The sequence below is a fragment of the Mycteria americana genome, chromosome 3 (assembly GCF_035582795.1).
Source record: "Mycteria americana isolate JAX WOST 10 ecotype Jacksonville Zoo and Gardens chromosome 3, USCA_MyAme_1.0, whole genome shotgun sequence".
Lineage (NCBI taxonomy): Eukaryota > Metazoa > Chordata > Aves > Ciconiiformes > Ciconiidae > Mycteria > Mycteria americana.
Window position 1 is genome coordinate 33,984,197 of NC_134367.1, and position 19,267 is coordinate 34,003,463.

The following is a 19,267-nucleotide window of genomic DNA, read 5'->3' on the forward strand; positions in this document are numbered from 1 at the left end:
AGCCTAAAAATCAAAGGTTCTGGAACTGTCTTTGCAATCACTGAGATTTTTGGAAGAGTGAGGAGGTTGGGATGACATTTGACAAGGCAGTCCTTGTCTGTGTACTGACTGTTCTTCACGTCCCTGTCTGAACAGCCATCTACATAAGGCAGTAGATGTCTTCCCACTGTTGTATTACTGGGAAGTAGTTATACTACTGTGTCTAATATTTGTAGGAAATAGTAAGGCATGTGGGCATGTTGGCAGTAACTTAAATCATCCTGAATTTTTGAAAGAGATAAGCAACTGAAATTCCTTTGTGTTCCTTTTGTGTGTATAACTAGGTAAAGCTAGCAGGAATTGGAAGGATCTAGGAGAAAAGAATAGCTATAGATCTGTCCAGCGGTCTCGTGTGTAGACTATACTGAAAGCTCTTGTAAAGCACGTGATTTTTTTTTCCCCCCCTTTCACTGTAGAGGGAGACTAAATGCATTTTTATTGTTCCAATGCTGATATTTGAATCTCTTAAGCAATAACACCTCTTAGAGATCTTCAAATGGAGCCAAAATCAAAACCTGTTAACTTCAGTCAGCAACCCTTTGACTATAGGGGCTATAATTTGCTATTTCTATGTATTTAGTACCTAGTTATAACATGCTAGAAGCCTCCTAGGCTTGTGTTATTGCTTGGCAGCAAGGCTGGTATTATTTGGGCGCTGATATTAAACAATACTGAATCAAGTATTTGGAAGTTGAAAGGTGTGATGAAGCACAAAAGGAGATGCTTTTTCTTAGAAGGGGACAGGCTATTCAGCAGTATCAAAGGACTAATCATCTAAGCAAGTAGGCCTGTAAACTGAAGGCAATCAACCTTGGTCTAGTGTCGCTGTCTCTGCAAATGTGGACCATAAGACTCCAATTACTGTTCCTAATGATGTTTGAACAAAAGAGGTATGTTTTGAAACCAGTGTGAATGTTCTCTAACATACCTTTTCTGTTTGTTATACTTGCATTTGGATGTTGGCTTTAGTACAAATGGATTAACTACTGAAGTCTGCTTGTAAATTAATCTCTCTGTCAAGAAGGCAGTTACCGAAGTTGTCAACTGCTTTAGAATTTTTTTTTTAACTAATGAAGTTAAAATAACATAATTGGAAGCTTGCAGACCTTTGTAGAGACGGTTGCAGATGTCTTGGGCCTTCAGAAAAAGTGAATAAATTTCTGTATCAGAGGAGGTGTTCTGTGGGGTTTTTTTTTTTTGAAATGTTTGTTTACTTCATGCCTGGTAGTGCTTGAAGCCTGGTTGAATGATCTCCTAGTACAGAGAGTCACATTGACACTGTTGTTTGTTCAACTAGATTAAAATTAGTCTACTTTGATTATAATATTAATGAAAATACTCTTCAGTATTTATTGTTGTACTGTACAGTCCTTGGATATCTGTATATAACTGAAGATTTGGTCTTTTCTGTCTGAAGAGTGGCAGGTATAGGCTCTTAGTAGTGTGGGGACAGACTGAACAGGAAAGATTGCAGTACTGAAATTTGTGTAATCAGAATTGATTATTACAGTTTTGGCTTCAAGTAAACCTAACTTTAACTTCCCTAACAACTTACCAATCTCAAACACAAAGTCTCTTAGCAGTTGGGGAGAAAAAAAATCTAGTTTAAATTGAAATGGGCAAACTAGCTATCAAAACAAATCTGGAATATTCCAGATATGTTTATAGCTGTTTGGACTCGTTTTTTTGGTAGACAACGGAGTCTTGCATATGATCTCTTCTGTGGCTGGGAGACCAACTTAGATGTGTATGAACCTCACTTCTTGTGAAGCCGCTTTTGCTGTTTACTTGTTTTCATGGCTGGTCTTCTCACTGTTGATCTTGCCTGTATACTTTAATAAATAGTGTACTTGTTCCTCAGGAATTAATTTAAAGCAAATGGATAACTCTTATAGCCCACTGCCTTCAGCCTGTGCAAGGCTTCAGCTTTTGCCTCTGACTGTAAGTGTAAGAATGCTTTGGGTCAGCTCATAAACAGTATTAGCTTGCTCTAGGACAAGGCACTGGCTGCTGTACCTCCTCAGGTGAAGACCTTCCATGTTGTCCTCCTAAGGTGGAGAAACTGCTGAAGTAGGACACCAGGGGAAATGGAACACAGTTGGATTATGTTGGAGGTCAGTTCCACACATCAGCTCAAGTGCAACTTCTAGCCCTATGCTGAAGTTCAAACACAGAGTAGTAACCAACCAACCAGTAGCTGATTACTGCTCTATGGATATCTTGTACCAGTGAATATAGTTGTAAATATCAGATGTGACTTCAGGTTACTTGGAACAAGAAATTGCTAGTACTTTGTGTGATTCTGTTGCAAGGTTGGTATTGCTGCTGTGAGATCAGATTGGTAAAGATCATATGAGCATAACAGACTAGAATATGAATCGACAGATGTAACAGCTGGAGGCTTCTAGCTGTCCAGTGAGGCTTTGCAGTATCCTTCCACAAGGAATAATGAAGGTAAACTGTTTTGATTCAGGGGAGGTCTTGCTTAAGCTTAGCAACTGGAATGATATATCTTGACCTCTAATAATAGCAAGGAACTGTATCACTAGAAATCCTAGTGATCATCTGGTACTTACACTGTTATTTTTCCGTCCTCTTTGTGAAAGGTAGCACTTTCAAGCCCTTAAGGGACCAGACACTCCCTTCAGTCTCTCCTAACACTGTATCACCAGGATTTTTTCCTGACTCCCTGCTACTAAATAAAACTACCCCAATGCTCTGTTTTTATTCTATAGCCTTTTACCTGTTGCTGACACTGGTTGCATGAGACTGAAACTTTGTTAGGAATTAGGTGCTGTTGTGGCCCTGAGAGCTGCAACTAATTGTCTCACCTGAGAAAAGAGCTCTTCAGAAGACACCTCTCTTGCTGGGAGGAGAGGAGTGTGGCAGCTTTAGCTTAAAACTTGTAAGTGAGTGGGGTGTTGCAGTATTGGGTGACTCTACTGGTGTTTTTTCTGCCTGTAAGGAAGGGATTTGTTTCCATCTCCTGACTCTTACAGTGCAGAAGAATATTCTGAAATAAGTCACAGGAAACCTGTTTAGCTTGTAATAGAACAGGGTTGTTTACAAATACAGGTTCCTGCTGTTGAAATTGTGTGCACAGCCTGAAGGCTTTTTACCAAAGCCCTTAAAATGATATTTGTGGGTGCAGTCTCCATTCTTTGGGGCTTAACCAAACTTGATTGGATGAGACCCAACTTGGCATGATGTAGCTTTGATGTTAGCATTGCTTTGACAGGAGGCTGGGCTAGGTGACCTCTGGAGGTCCCTTTCAATGTAAATTTTTCTGTGACTACTAATAAAAATATTTGTAGAAGCTGGGTTTTTTTATTATGTTGTAACTTTTTAGGTTGTCTGAGATGGATTATACAAGTGCAGAAATCCTTATGTCCTTGGCAAACACTGCCCTACATTCAGAAGTATAGGCCTTGGCCATCTAAGCTGTTTCCTTTGTGTGGACCATAAAGGTGGGACAGTTCCTGAAAAGTGATTACTAGTATTGATGAGACCATGTTCTTGCCTTTTGAAGTGCAAGAGATCCCAGTTCTTTTGGTCAGGGGCTACTGATATGTGTCTCCTAATGGTACCTGAGCTGTGGTTCTGCCACTCCTTTGTGACATGAAAAAGATGCTGCTGCAGGATGCTGTTGATATCAGCTGTTGATCTTTGCTTTGTTCCTAAATCTCCTTTTGTGGAACCAAAATTGACACTGTCTTGTGAATCTGCCCTCTTTGGTCTGAACGCTGTAAAGAGCAACTGAGCTGCAGCCTTAAGAAGTCCTTGTCAGCAATACAGAGGGAGCAATTAGATATATGTATATGATAAGTAGACTTTTGGGGAGGTACTTTTTCCTGGAGGGGTGGCTCCCTCTTTAATCTATGCTTCCTGTAGGATTTAAGAAGGAGTCAATTATCAGCCATTACTCGGGGTAGTCAGCAGTTAATTTAGCTCAGGTGTCACTGGCTCACTAAGGCTCATTTGAGCATGATTCAGCTTTACATTACAAACTTAGATGGTTTTTATTGTTCTCTTCTGGCCCCAACTAAATTCCCCAAGACTGAAAGACTTTGCTTGTGAACAGGTGAAGTTGTTCAGTGATAACTTACTCTCATGTTGAGGTTCTTGAAGAGTAATGTTGTTGAACCCATGACTAGTTGAATCCATCTTCACTGTACTGTCAACAACAAATTGTTTTCAGATATTGTGGAAGAGTAAAAATGAGTGAAGATTGAGCTATGATTTTATTGGCATCACAGAGGGGGATAGTTTGCACAACTGGAGGACTGCAGTGGATTGATACAGGTGCTTTAGGAAGGACAGACTGGGATAGTGATAAGGGGGAGCTGCCATTTTCTGTGAGAGCAGCGAGGCTGCATGGCAGCTTTTTCTGGACATGGCTAATGAGCCAGCTGAGAGCTTAGGGGTCAGGATTAGAGCTCAGGCCATCATGGGTGATGTTGTGGGTGTCTGCTTCAGATCACCTGATCAGGAAAGAAATAGTAATGAGGCCTTCCTCAGACAGCTCAAGCCTAACATTCACAGGCCTTGGTGCTCATGGGGACTGGAACCTATTTGCTGGAGTGACAGCTTAGCAGGGAACAAGTAATCTAGGAGGCTTCTGGTGTGCATTGATGGCCACTGCTCAACACAAGTGGTTAAGGACAAAGGAAGATGCTCAGATGGACCTGTTAGTTACAAACAAGGAAGGAAAGGTTGGGGATGTAAAGGTTAGGAGTAGTCTTGGTTGCAGTGACAATGAGATAGAAGAATTCAGGATCTGAAGAGGAGAGAACAAAGTAAAAAGTAGGATCACAACCATGATCTTCAGGAGAGAAGACTGTTCTGTCCAGGAATCTGCTTGGAAGAATCATTTGGGAGATGGTTCTGCAGAAGAGAGAGGTCCAGGAGAGCTGGTTGACTATTTCTTTAAGCTCTAGTGTGGCACGTCTCGACGAGTAGGAAATTGCACAAAGGCAGGAGGGATCCTGCTTAAATGAACAAGGAGCTTCTGGCAAAACTCAGACATAAAAAGGAAGTGTGTAAGAGGTGGGAGCAGAGACAGGTGACCTCGGGGGAACATAGAGACACTGTTCAAGCATACAAGGATGTGTTTAGGCAGGAAAGCCAATGTCCACGTGGAGTTGAATCTGACAAGGAATATGTGAATGGCAACAAGAAAGATTTTTACAGGTAATTGGCAGCAAAAAGAAGACTGGAGAAAACGTGGGCCTGTTGCTGAATGGGGCAGGGGACCTGGTCAGAAGGGATGTGGAGAAGGCTGAGACATTCCATGCCTTCTTCAACTATGTTTTTACTGTAAGACTTGACTTCAGGAATTCCAGGCAAGGAAGGCATACTCAGGAGTAGAGGAGGATCAGGTTTGGGAGTGCTTAGAAACTGGATGTGCACAAGTCTGGGGGCTCTAATGGGATGCACCCCTTGTGAGTGCAGACGGAGCTGGCCAATGTCATTTTGAGGCCACTCACAGTAACTGTAAGGTCATGGTGACTAGGGGAGGGTCTTGAGGACTGGAAGAAAGCAAATGTCATTCCTATCTCTGAAAAGGGCAAAAAGGAACATCTAGGGAACCACAGGCCAGTCAGCTTTGCCTCAGTCCCTGAGAAGGCGACAGAGCAAATAATCCTGAAAACATATGAAGAAAAAAGTGATGGGGAGTAGCCAGTGTGGATTAATGAAGTGGGTATTGTGCCTGACAAACCTGATAGCCTTCCACAATGACCAAACCAGGTGACTGGCTTGGTGGATGAGGAGAATGATGGATATTTTTTACTGTGATTTTAATGAGGCTTTTGAAACTGATGTAAATTCCTCATTGATAACCTGATAAAGTGCAGTCTGGATAAAGAGACAGTGAGGTGGATTGAAAATGGCTGAAATGCCAGGCTCGGAGTTGTGATCAGCAGCTTAAAGTGGAGCTGGAGGCCAGTCACTGTGGGCTGTTATGGATTTACACACGCTGGCCACCATAACAGGGTCTGACCCTAGGATCCCACTGATTAAGGTCCGAGTGAAGGTTTCCAATTTCTCTTTTATTAGTTCTCAGGTAACAGCTCAAGCTGGGTGCCTCTGGAGAGGGACCCCTACCCCAGATCGTGCCTCTCAATTATACCTGTACCACCCAGCACTTGATCCCCAAGTCCACTTAATTCTGGTCGATGGTCTCTTGATTTTTGTATTGGTTTTCACTGTTGCTGGGCTGTCCTTCTTCTGAAGTTACTTCATTCTCTTGGAATTGTTTCCTTGGTCCTTATCATCTTCATCCCACTTGCATCTGCCAGATTCATCTAGTTCTGTGTTAGCAACATGAGTTTTAACAAAAAGTTTATTCTTGGTCAGCTCTTGCAGCCTAAGGCTTCAACTACTTTAGCTACTAGTGCTAAGCTACTAATGCTAAATGAGGCTATTCAGAGAGAAGAATACAGTTCATCAAACTTACTCTATAACATTGGTGTACCTCGGGGGTTGATAGTGAGGCCAACACTGTTTAACATCTTCATTAATGACCTGTGTGATAGGACAGACTGCACCCTCAGCAAGCTTGAGGGGATACCAAACTGGGAGGAGTGGTTGATAAAGCAGATGGATGTGCTGCTACTCAGAGCAGAAAAAATGACAGGCTGAAGAAATGGGCCAACAGGAACTGTGTGAAGTTCAACAAAGGGAAATGCAAAGCCCTTCCCCTAGGGAGGGGGTGCTGGGGGTGCAGAAGAGATGCTGGGGGTCCTGCGGATCAGAAATTGGTCATGAGCCAGTAACGCACCCTTGCCACAAAGGAGACCAACAACACGTTGGACTGAATTTCAGGAAGAGCATTGTCAGTGGCTGGAGGGAAGTGATCCTCCTTCTTTCCTCAGCACTGCTGAGACGGTATCTGTAGTGCTGTGTCCAGTTCTGGGCTCCACGTTACAAGAGAAACACAGACTGGAGCAAGTCCAGCAAAGGGGCACTAAAATGAAGAGGTTTGTGTGTCTGACATACAGGGAGAGGCTGAGAGAGCTGGGATTGTTTAGCCTGGAGGAGAGAAAGCTACTGGGGAGATCTTATCAATGTGTATAAATACCTGGTGACAGAGAGCCAAGATGACGGAGGCAGACTTGTCTGTCATATCCAATGATGGGACCAAGAGGCAATGAACACAAGCTGAAGCACAGGAAATTCCACTGAAACATAAGAGTAAACTTTTCTTTACTCCAGGAGAGGTTGAATATTGGAGCAAGTTACCCAGAGAGGCTGTGGAGTCTCCATCCCTGGAGATGTTAAAAACTTGACTGGGAACAGTCCTAAGCAACCTGCTGTAGTTTGCTTTACTCTGAGCAGGGGGGATTGGACTAGATGATCTCCAGGGGTCCCTTCCAGTCTCAGTTACTTCAGATCCAGTTCAGCAGTTGCGTCACTTACAAGCTGGTATGGAGTCCCACTGCAGATACCATGTAAGTCTCTTCCCTGCTCTTCCCCCAGTGCAAGCATCTGCCTATGTAGATTAAAAGTAGATTCTTTGTTTAAAGTTGAGGTCCTTTATGAGAAAGGGAAGTGACTGAACAGCAGTAAATACAGACTGTAGTAGAGTCTTGACTTTTCTTGAAATAGCTGGTACAGAAATTTTGCTGTGGTTTGTGCATCCAGAGGTAAAAAAGGCCAAATCTAGCCATTTGAAGCAAGTCGGAATTCAGGGGCTACGAATAAAGGTTACTGATGTCTTTTATTTGACTGAAATGTTGTTTAAATCTAGCTAGGAGAATACCTTAAACTGCCTCCTAGAGCTTGTAGGAAGTTGCTTAGAACTGGAGTCTCTTGTGTCAGAAATCTCCCTGGATCTTAAAACTGCTGGTTGAAACTCTGTATTATGACTAAAAACAACATCCTCTGAAAGACTAGGGCAAAACAATTACAGATTCCCATTCTCCTCCCGTTCTGGCCTCTTATCTGATTAATGTCTGCTGAGAGCTTGAGCAATATTACTCTCTTTACATTTTTTCTCTTCATGGCTTCACAAAAAGCCGCTCACACAACTGTTTCATTTTTTTGGTGAAAACTTGGCAAACGTAGATTTGAATGGATGCCTATTTCATATTCATCGTTGTTTACAGTAGACTCTGATTACATGGTGTAACGCTAGCCCTTATTTATCCTCCACTCTCTTGTCTTGATCACTTGTTGCTTTCCAGTAGGTGATAAATGTGTATGTCTGAGTACATACTGTCAAGGAGTTCCTGCTTGGTGTTATGATACTTAAGCCAATCAAAAGAACCCGAGTTCCTACTTTGTTTCCAGCTTATCCAAAATGCTTACGAGTAGATCTGTTCCTCTGATCAGAGGAGTAGGATGCTTTTGTGTTCTGGGGTAATCTGAAGAGGAAGAAGAACTTGAAGGTTCAGAGAACATCGTAGTGCTGCAAGTCTGTGGTAGATGTGGATATGGAGAGCATTAATTCTGTAGCTTATGGAGATGGTGACAAGTTTTATGGGGGATGTGAAAACTGCACAGGTCAACTTTCTGCCTAACTCGGTGAACCTAGACCATCAGTTGCCCTCTGCCTCTTCAGGAAAGGTATTTATGTCCAGTAGACCATGGAGGAAAAAAGAGGTAGAGATTGTAGCTCAGTCCCTGTTGGAGCAGAGCTGTGGACAGCAATGTGTGATACTTAAAGGCAATGTTGCCAAGCAACTAACTTTGCAGCTGTGATTTGGTAAAAGAGCAGTTCTGTTTCTTAAAGCTATGCCTGGCTCTGATTTTGTGTAAGAAAATAGATATATTGACGAGGAGTAGGGAATGGTCCCTCTTGCATGGTTGAGAAAAGGAGTGTGATATTCCATGTTTGGCTATCGATTGCCGTACTCCTCTTGTGTACTACCTCCTTTTTAAGGAGGAGGAAACAAGAATATCTAATGCAGTTTTACTGAAGTGTGTGAATGAAAATGGATGAAGCTTCATAGTACAGGACTTCCTTAGTAGGATTAAAGGCAGTAGTAGTCCTATAGGAGTTTCTGCAAAAGAAGATGGAAGTGATTCATTGTGCATAACCTACTGTTCTTGAATGCAGCTGAACTTGTTGGTGGATTCAAAACATGGCAGTGAGTGGCAGCTGGGACTGAGTGGTAATTTTAAGTAACCTCCTTGTAATGTGTGCTTAAGTCATTTCGGTTTAAATTTGTCATTCACAACGATTTCAAGAAACAACCAGTGTATCAAAAAGTAACAATGCTTTTAAGTATAGGGACTGATTTTCCCATTAGGGTATGTAACTATGGGATATTTGTTCAGTTGCCTGTTATCTGTAGATGATAGCAAAAACATCCCTATCTTCAAATATGGCAAATGCCATACTTAATGTTCACCCTTTACATCTTCAGCAGAAATGTGCTTGTGCATTTGAGCTCCCCTCCTAAGCAGTGATTAAACTGAAGAGACATGCCAATAACACATTGAGTGTAGGATTTTTGGTCTTTGTTCTCACTGCCAAGTGATTCCTAGGTGGGTTATTCTCAACTTTAAATGTACTGAAATCCTGTATTGGGTCTGGCTGAGATGGAGTTAACTTTCCCTATAGCAGCCCTCATAGTGCTGTGCTTTGTATTTGTAGCTAGAATGGTGTTGACAACACACCAGTGTTTTGGCTGTTGCTGAGCAGTGCTAGCACAGCATCAAGGCGCTCTCTCCAACCTCTGCCTAAAGGCCACTAGGCTGGGGGTGGGTGAGAGTCTGGGAGGGGACATAGCCAGAACAGCTGACCCAAACTGACCAAAGGGATATTCCATACCATATGATGTGCACAGCAATAAAAGCTAAGAGAAAGGAGGAGAGGAGGAGGGCATTCGTTGTTAAGGTGTTTGTCTTCTGCCACAACTGACAGGGGTACTGAGGCCCTACTTCCCAGGAAGTGGACACTGTTTTCATGTGCTTGTCTTTATTAAACTGCCTTTATCTTGAGCCGTAAGTTTTTTTTTTTCAGCTTATTTTCTCCCCCTTGGTGGGCATGTGGTGGCCAGCCAGGGTTAACCCACCCCAACTGCTGAGCGTTTCTTATGTGTTCTAAGTAAAAAGTAACTATAATTCCCCTTATTAAAGATTGTGAAGCCTTCGTTCCCTTTTCTGGGTGTTCTGCAGCCCATAGCAAGCAGTGTCTGAAAGAAGTGGTGCTAAATGCCCCATCACGCTTGTCTTGTTCACTGCCATTTCTGTGGAGTTTGGGTGTTCACGGAGTTCCTGTTTAAAAAGGTTACTTCAAAAATATGTTTATACAACAAAAGTATTCTGTCAAGTGTTTTTATCTTAATTGAGACTTGAAAAAAAAAAAATACAACAGATACAAAATCACATGCTGGAGGATACTGCAAAGTTTTGGGAGTACATTTTGAGAATTGATACTTCTCAAGCAACCTTAATTCCACTCTGAACACTTACTCACAATTCAGTATTCCAGACTAAATGCAGCCAAGTACTTTGGTATAGCGTTCAGTTTTTCTTCCTGGCTTCTGAAGAAAATGATATTTTGAAGAAAAATATTTTACAGACACAACGTCTTTTCTTATGACTATGGAAGGTAGCAATCACTTTGGAAAAATATCTTTCAAAAAAATGGAGAGCCAAGTTTTTTTTGTGTAACACAAGTCTAATTAAAACAGCTGTGAAGAACACTACATAAAAGTAAGTTTGTTTCTTCCTTTCCCAGTCACATGTAGCTGATAATGATGTATGATGTCTGAGTGTTGATGATTGTCTGTCATGCTGGAATGCTTAACTGTTAATTTGAATTATATTTAATTTAGTATCATCTCAGAGATGACCACCATAGTTTTAGGAAGCAAGAAGATGCCTTTAGAAAAATGCAAAGCACATTTCAGCATTGTGTGGCACCATGCATTCTGATTTGGATATAAAGAAGTTACTTTTTTTTTTTTTAAACCATGAAGTGGTCAAATACTGCACCAAGTTTTCTTCAGAGAGGTGATGGAACATAACTTAGAGGTGTTCAAGACAACTGAACAAAGCCCTGAGCAGCTTGGTCTAATTAGATCTGATTGGAGCATCAGGTTAGCCTAAATGATGTCAGGAAGTCCATTCACACCTAAATTATTTTATAGTCTTTATTCACTGACTGAGGAAATACAGTAGTTGTATCTTTTAAAGAGCAGGTGTTAAACATCTTGCAGAGCACACATACCTTGTGTTTTGTGGATTGGCCCAAACCCAGCTACAAGGATGGGTATTGAAGCACTCCAAGGTCTGAGCTGTTTTCTGAGACTTTGGGAGAGTACAGTATTGGGGTGTAGCTAGGCTGGCATGCAAGTCCCGGGGATTTATGGGAAGGATTTGTGTCCATGCCACTGGAGTTTAAAGTGGGGGGGAAAGGCTTGATTCTGTCCTCTTCAGCCTGTTCTTTCCCATGATCTTTTGTTAAGTTAGTAACCTGAGGTCCATAGAAAGCGCTGCTCTGAAGATTAATAATATTGTTACCGTAAAACTCGGGCATCATCCAAAAATGGAGTTGCATTTGCATGGTAGGCTGTTCCTGTGCCTGAGAACTGCAATATGTTAGTGTTTGGGAGTGGGCAGATAGGCTTCTCTGTAGGCAAGAGGGGTGAATAGTGCAGCATAAAAATCTTAGTCTGGTCTGTTTAACCCACAGAGGAAGTGAGGGAACACAGTATGTAGGGTAGGAAAGTAGGTGAGTAAGTTTCTGCAGTGAACACGGATGTTGTGGGTTAATCCTAGGAAGCAGCTAAGCCCCACACAGCTGCTTGCTTTGTAGTGTTCCCCCCCCCCTTCCCCCCGCAGTGGGATGGGGGAGAGAATCAGAAGGGTAAGAGTGAGAAAACTTGTGGGTTGAGATAAAGACAGTTTAATAGGTAAAGCAAAAGCTGCGTAAGCAAGCAAAGCAAGGAATTCATTCACTACTTCCTATCGGCAGGCAGGTCTTCAGCCATCTCCAGGAAAGCAGGGCTCCATCATGTGTAACGGTTACTTGGGAAGACAAACACTGTCACTCCAAATGTCCCTTCTTCCTTCTTCTTCCTCCAGCTTTTATTGCTGAGCACAACATTGTATGGTGTGGGATGTCCCCTTGGTCAGTGGGGGTCAGCTGTCCCACCTGTGTCCCCTCCCAGCCTCTTACCCACCGCCAGCCTCCTTGCTGGCAGGGCAGTCTGAGAAGCAGAAAAGGCCTTGATGCAGTGCAAGCACTGCTCAGCAATAGCTAAAACATTGGTGTGTTGTCAATGATGTTTTGGTGTCGGATCCAAAACACAGAGCCATATGGGCTGCTATGAAGAAAATAAACTCCATCCCAGCACAAACCAGTATAGCAGAGAAGATTGGTACAAGAAACTAACTGGTCAGTCTTTGCAGATGGTTTTAGTGTATTTCTACAGTCCAGAGCCTGAAATTTGGCACTCTGCTGCTTGTCTACAGGCTTGGATCTCTGGTTTCTCTCTGCAACTTTCAAACATAGGTTCACGTGGGAGAGATCGTGGGGGTGCATTTACCTGTTTTGTAATACAGAACATACGAGGGAGAGCATCTCCAGAGTCACTGAGGGCTGCACAGAGGTTGTTTAGTTTGGGGGGGTGTTTACTCAAATACAACTGAAGAGACTCTTAAGTAAAAATGGTACAAGGAAGCCGATTAATGTAATTACTAGATAATTTCTCTCTGGTAGAGAAAGGTAACCTTTCATTCTTGTTTATGGCAAACAGGCTGTATTATAAACCTGTCTCGCAAACAAATCTTATTTCTGAGGTTTTTGTCTTCGTTAAAGGAAGAACTTCAATTGCTGGCTGAAGATTTCTTTGCAGCAGATGCTTATATAACCTTTATGCCCTGTCTGGCTATGCAACGGGGTTCTTGCTACATCCCAACAGAGTAGCATAGATTTACATGTTTTTTTTCTTATCAGTGATGCTTTTATTTGATGCTTAGCTATCAACTTAGGAAAACACTTTGTAAGAGCTCACTATTCCCCAATTTTCCTTTTATTTCTGCATATAAAAGGAATATAAATTGTACACTTAAAACAGTAAGCCTTTTAGCAGTTCCTTGCTGACAAGGAAAAAATTGCAGTCAAGACCAGCTCCAGAAGCTTCCTACTAATACTGTAACATGCTATGTGACCTTGTCTTTTTTAGAAAGTACCAAATGCTGCTAACAGGAAATGACAGCTTGCACACCTTGTTCTTGCAGCTTGAACTCTGACACAAGCAGTCTTTCTCTTTATGACTGAACAGGCAGGATAAAATTAGAACGTTATTCCTTAGCCAAATTGAAATTTGATTTCCGAAGTTGTTAGCTTATTGAATGTGCCAGGGTTGGCACCTCTGACATTTCCGATTCTTAGGGCAGTGATTTTACTTTCCAAAGGGTGTACTGTAGTGGGCTAGTATCCCACAAGGCTGGTAGGAGTGCTGTGGCAATGTCCCATGTACTCTGCATATGCTGTACATATACATGTGCTCTGGGTAACCAAGCGTGAGCATGGCAGGCATGGTTGCCAGCCAAGGATCAGGAGCTGCTCTCTGACAGTTCGGTACCTGGTTATGATCCTGCTTGCTGGGACACTGTTAGGATAGTTGGGGAAATCTGTGGTATGAAATACTTCCAAGTCAGGAATACAAACTTCAGAAAACTGTTTTAAAGGAAGTTTCAGTACAAAACACTGAGTTAAACTGATATTTGCATTAAAAATAAGTGTTTTAATGAGGAAGGTGTTCTATTTAAATTGTGTCATCTTAGAAATAAGATGAATAGGAGGCCTTGGTGACGTTATGGGGAACAAATCCTCAAAAGCCATTCTTGTTCTCCTTTTTCTCTTAATGTTACTTTACATGAAGAATGACCATCTATGTATATAACTTCACAGTGAACTCAAAATATTGTATTTTATTTGTTTAACAACTTAGCATTTACATCATGTCATCATCACAATGTTTGGTAAAATGATCTTTTTATTTTGGAAAAACAAACTTCTTAGTCTTATTCAGTCAAAACTCAGATTTTTAGTAACTGGCTGTTTGTTAATAAGGCCAAAAAACTTTAATTCTTTCACTTTTTCACCTTACAAGATTTCTTGTCTAATAGCCATTTAGCACAAGCAAAAGGCTGTTGATCTCAAGAATAAACTGACGTTACCTGTATATCTCCATTCCAGTTAAGGCTTTATACAGCCCTGGAAATAGGGATGCTGTCTTAATTTCTTTGAAACACTTTTAACCATTGTCAATGCTATTGAAGCAAATGGATCAGTGAGCTGAAGGAATAATTATAACTGGTTGATATGTATTTCTCTGACTTCTAGAGGTAGGACAGGCTGTGCAAGGGAAGAGTTTCATTCAGAATACTTCTACACGGCCTCTTTGGAGATATGAATAGGACTGAGCTGAATGGATTTGTTGATGACTTTCATGAAAAATGGTTATCCAGATAGAAAAGACAATCCCGGGGGAATTCTGTCCCTGAAGCTCTATACCACTTGCCAGACACTGACACAATAGCAAAGCGATGCTTCTAAGGCTTGTCTTCCCACTGTTCTTGCAGTAAACCTGGAACCACGCAAATCTCAGCTGTTATTAAGCTGGGCTCTGGAGCATTGTGTTTAGTTGCTTGAATTGTCTGCCTTCAGTGCAACTTTATTCTGTTAAGTTTGATTTTTATTTAAAACTACTAAAACAGCCCCTCTTGTCTGAACTCCCCCCAACCTTTTTTTAATGTAGCAAATTTTAAGTTCTCAAATTCTGGCCTTGACTATCAAAACACAGGCTTACTAAGCCAGCTATAAGAAGACTTCTGAAGACTAAAGATGCGTTTAAGCTATGGCCTTTTGTTGCCTTTGTTTATATAAAGCAGTATTTTGCTGCATACTTAGACTTTGACATCTGAAAAGCATGTAAAGACTGCACTTGCATGGTTTTCCTAGTCTGGGTATGGAGGTAAAGCAAGGAAGCCTCTTCTACTGTAGAGGAAAAGGAATCAAGCTTAATGTGGGGGAGTAGATGTGGCATGAGAACGTGCTTCAGGCTATTTGTTCTGCTTAATCAGAAACTAATTCAGTGGATCAAGTGATAGGTAAATAGTCTCACATCAGTAGTCTCAAAAGACTAAAGGTTCAAGGACCTTGAAGAACGTTTTATTTGAGAATAAAGATTCTTGTATTGTGGTTCTTGCACAGTTTCCTTTGCTTCAAGATCTTTATGCAAGATCTGCAAGATCTTTTATTCTTTCAAAGATTCGTTAATTCACAAAGTCTGACATATTTCTTCCTGGCTTCTTACTACTGTTTTGAAGGTTAACCTGATCCAGTGGACGTGATTAACATTGCAATTAAGCTTTTTGTGTGGCAGGGTATGTTAAGGTTTTTGTGTGGCGGGGTATGTATGTGTTCTTTTTGGATTCCTCCCTGCCCCCCCCCCCCCCCCCCCCCCCCCAAGAGTCTGTGAATAAAAAATGGCTGCAGATGGTGGATGTGATTCTACCTTTTTGGGGGAGAACTAAGCAGCCTCCAATGAAGTTAGTAAGAGATGGTCTTTGAAGCAGCAGGATTAGACTGAAAATGGATGATAGTAATTGTATTGCTTTTGAGCATTTTAGTATCACCTTGACTTAATCCCTGTCTAGTCTGTTATGTTTTGAGGAGAGAAACTTGGAGGAGTCATGATAGTTCTGCCTTGTTCTTTTGTTCTTCCCTAGGTACCCACTGGAGGAAGGATTGTTTTGCGTTACTTAGCTGTTCTTGTGTTGGATTACACAAAATACAACTGCTGCTTACTCGTTTTCCTTCTTTTCTCTGTATCTGATATACAAGAATGCTTGTCTTCTGTTTGTGGTCTTTACCTGTATCTCAGCTTGGAGAAATTACAGATGTTTCTGAAAAATATTCATTGATAACCTGATTGAAATCTTGAGCAGCAGAACACTTCTGCAGCATGAATTGTGTGTGGGAGTAATGCAGAGAGCGAGCACTGCATGGCCATGCTTGTACTGATGCAACCACTGAGGCTTTTTGGCAAGTCCTTGGCCAAAAAGTGATAGTTTTTAGGAACTGGCTAGCAACTATTCAGGTTGAGTCAGAGATGTGTGGATTTTCTTGCAGTTAATTCGCTATTCCACAAGGTGGAGCCAGTTATTTGACAAATAAAGTCTGTCAACCACCAGCAGAATTTGGAGAAACAGAATTAAAGTAACTTCACTGTGCTTTATGGTCAAAGACAGGCAGGGTGCAGCTGAGTGAAAGGAAGAATTGTAGTCTGTCACAAGTCTTTGAAGATGTTCGCCCAAGATAAGTTTGCTGCAGACTATATTGAGATGCAAAGCAGTTAGTGCTCTGTTATATGTAATACTTGGTTTCCTTCCTTGTAGAATTGCTAATTGGTAACTGCAAGAACATAGAGTGAAAACTAACTTTCTGTGTGCCTCTGTAATACAAACCTTATTTAAACTTAGTCTTGACAAGCTTTATTCATGTAAAACTTTTGTCTCAAAGTTATTAGTCTCCTGGCTAACTAGTTTTAGGCACATATTAAAGGGTTCAGAGTAGTTTGTAGAGATGTAAAACAGTCACCTTTCCCTTTGACAGCAAAATATAAAGTTGAAAGGCTGTGTGCTTGCTCTTTTTACCCCAATTCTGATCTGTTTGCTTTCTGTAAGTTGAGATGTTTAGCAAGAGTGGGCAGCACCTGTGTTGCAGCAAAAGAAGTGTTTCAGTATTAACCTGCAGTTACACTAAGCTGAACAGATGGTAATAGACTGGTGGTGGGAAGGAAACTCTGAATTATGGTGGTAAGGGAGGCAATCATCATTATTCTCCTACTTTGTAGTCATATCTGTAGTAATCTTATGCTTGCTCCTTTGTGGACATCTCCCAGTTCTGTCGTATCCCAGTACTTTTGTTTCCTTTTGCTTCTTTTTAGTTTGTTCTGGTCTCCTCTGCCTTTTTTTCTTTTTTTTTTTTTTTTCTTTTCCTTAACTTGTTTGTGTGACAGGTGCTCCTACTCCTGCCCAGTCTTGTCTGGTAGCATATAATCTTTCTCACTAATTTCTTACTGCAGGTGGAAGCTGAGTAGAGGATGGAGTGTGTTGACTGAGATGTTTAAAGAGGTTAAACAATTTTTGTACAAACTAATCAACAGAGAGCTAAAGCAATATTTCACGCTGTATTGACTGCTTGGATTCATATACGGTTAGAATGAGGCTTCCATGTTTTTTGTAATGCAAATTAAAAAGTACTTTTTTCCTCAGCATTTTAAATGAGCAGTACATGTAAGCCTTGTTTTGTACCTGATACAGTACTATGCATCCACTTGTGCAAAATAAAAATCAAGTGATTTGGAATAAAACTTTAAACCTTGGACTTCTGAAAACTAATGTGCTTTGTCTTGTGTTTCCTTTGGAAATGCACTATACCAGCTTCAGCATTACCATTCCTGTCATTATTCTTGCCCAAAGATCTATATTGGCTGTACCCACAAAAAGTTGGTTGTATCAGCTATAATTACATTAGCAGTGTGTGTCAGCAATGCTGTGAATGTTTATTGCAGCTTCTTCAATGAGCTTTCTAATATAAGGGAGTAGAACATACGGTCCTAACTGAATGAGTTATGGGGATGGGAAGGGAAAGGGTTATATGGAAGTATATGCACACACATTAAGCATGTGCAAGGTACTAGTCCAGTTTAAATAATACGGAGGAAAAATACCTCACCAATAATGATATCATGAAGAGGGGAAAGTGTGGGGGGAAAGGTGGGAAAACTTTTGAAATATGTTGGGAGAAAAGCTTTCACCTCACTGGAGAATACGTAAAAATGATGCCTTTTTCACAACATTCACACTTTGAAGTACATTTTAGAATAAAAGAATGTCATGTGAAGATGGATAGCTTTTTCAGCAATTTAAAAATTGGCTTGAAATTGACTTATGTGAAGACTTGTATCTAAAATTATGTAAATTACTTTCAAGCTCTTTATTGCTTAAGTTTTAAACAGCTGAAGTAATTTTTTGAAATGTTCTCACTTTTTTAGTAGCTGTAGATATTTCTGCAAGTAGGGAGAATGTTTGTTGTGTACAATAACTATACTGGCATGGAAGTCTACTGCAACTGGAAAAAAAATCCTCTCTTCGGGTTGTTTCTTAAATTCACAACTTATCTAGCGATTCTAAAAACTTAAAGACCAGGAAATATTGCGTCTTGTGGCTACATATTTCTTTCATTCTTAGAGTCTAGATGGCCTTTAATAAAGGACTCCTTAAATACTCTAAATGTGTCATAATTAGTGCTGTTTCTGTGCATCTAATTGAATTCTAGTTTCCACTCAAAACTTGGTATACAATTCCTCAATGCAAACTAATGTAGTAGTGGGTGTGGTGGGTTAGACTAATGAGCAGGCAACCACCCCCTCTGCCTCTTGCGTGCTCTCCTCTCCTGTGGAATGGGGAGAAAATGGAAGGAAGGTGGAAAGACTTGTGGCTTGACATCATGACAGTTTCATAAGGAAAGCAAAACCTGTGCATGCAAGTGAAGCGAGAAGAGGAAGTCATGCACTACTTCCCATGAGCAGGCAGATGTCCAGCTATGTCCTGGAAAGTAGGGTTCAGCATGTGTAACGGTTGTTTGGGAAGGCAGAAGCCATAACCACAACTATCCCCCCTTCCTCCTCCTCCTCCTCCTCCTTTCCATCAGCTTTCTATGCTGAGCATGACACCATATGGTTTGGGATGTCCCTTTGGTCAGTGGGGGTCAGCTGTCCCTGGCTGTGTCCCCTCCCAGCCTCTTGCCCACCCCCTGCCTACTGGGTGAGGGTGAAAAAAAAAGCCTTGACCCTGTGCAAGCACAGAGCCATACAGAGCACAGCCATAGCCAAAGCATTAGTGTTATCAGCATTGTTTTAGTCACAGATCCAAAGCACAGCTCCATACAGGTTGCTATGAAGAAAGTTAACTCCATCCCAGCCAGGCCCAGTACCGTGGGAAATGTCACTTGGTATTCTCCATTTAACATGTAATAGTCAACACTCCAGATTAATTTGTGTGAAGCCATATGACAGCTCAAATCCATCTTTCCTTTTAGCTCTTACAAGAAGTTGGCACTTGCGCTGTGTTTTAATTTCAACTCAAAACTTAATCACTGCTTTTTATGAAAGTAACTGAATTACAGTTGCCAGTAAGACTAAATATGCACACTAAACCTTGTGGGTTTTTATTCCGGGTTAGTTATTTTAAGAGT

At 41.3% G+C, this 19,267-nt stretch overlaps 1 protein-coding gene across 5 annotated transcripts in view; it reads left to right on the top strand.

Annotated features, from left to right (window-relative positions):
- Positions 1-19,267, top strand: part of SMAP1 (small ArfGAP 1) — a 106,364-nt gene that overhangs the window by 4,462 nt on the left and 82,635 nt on the right. The gene's annotated exons all lie outside the window — the stretch shown is intronic.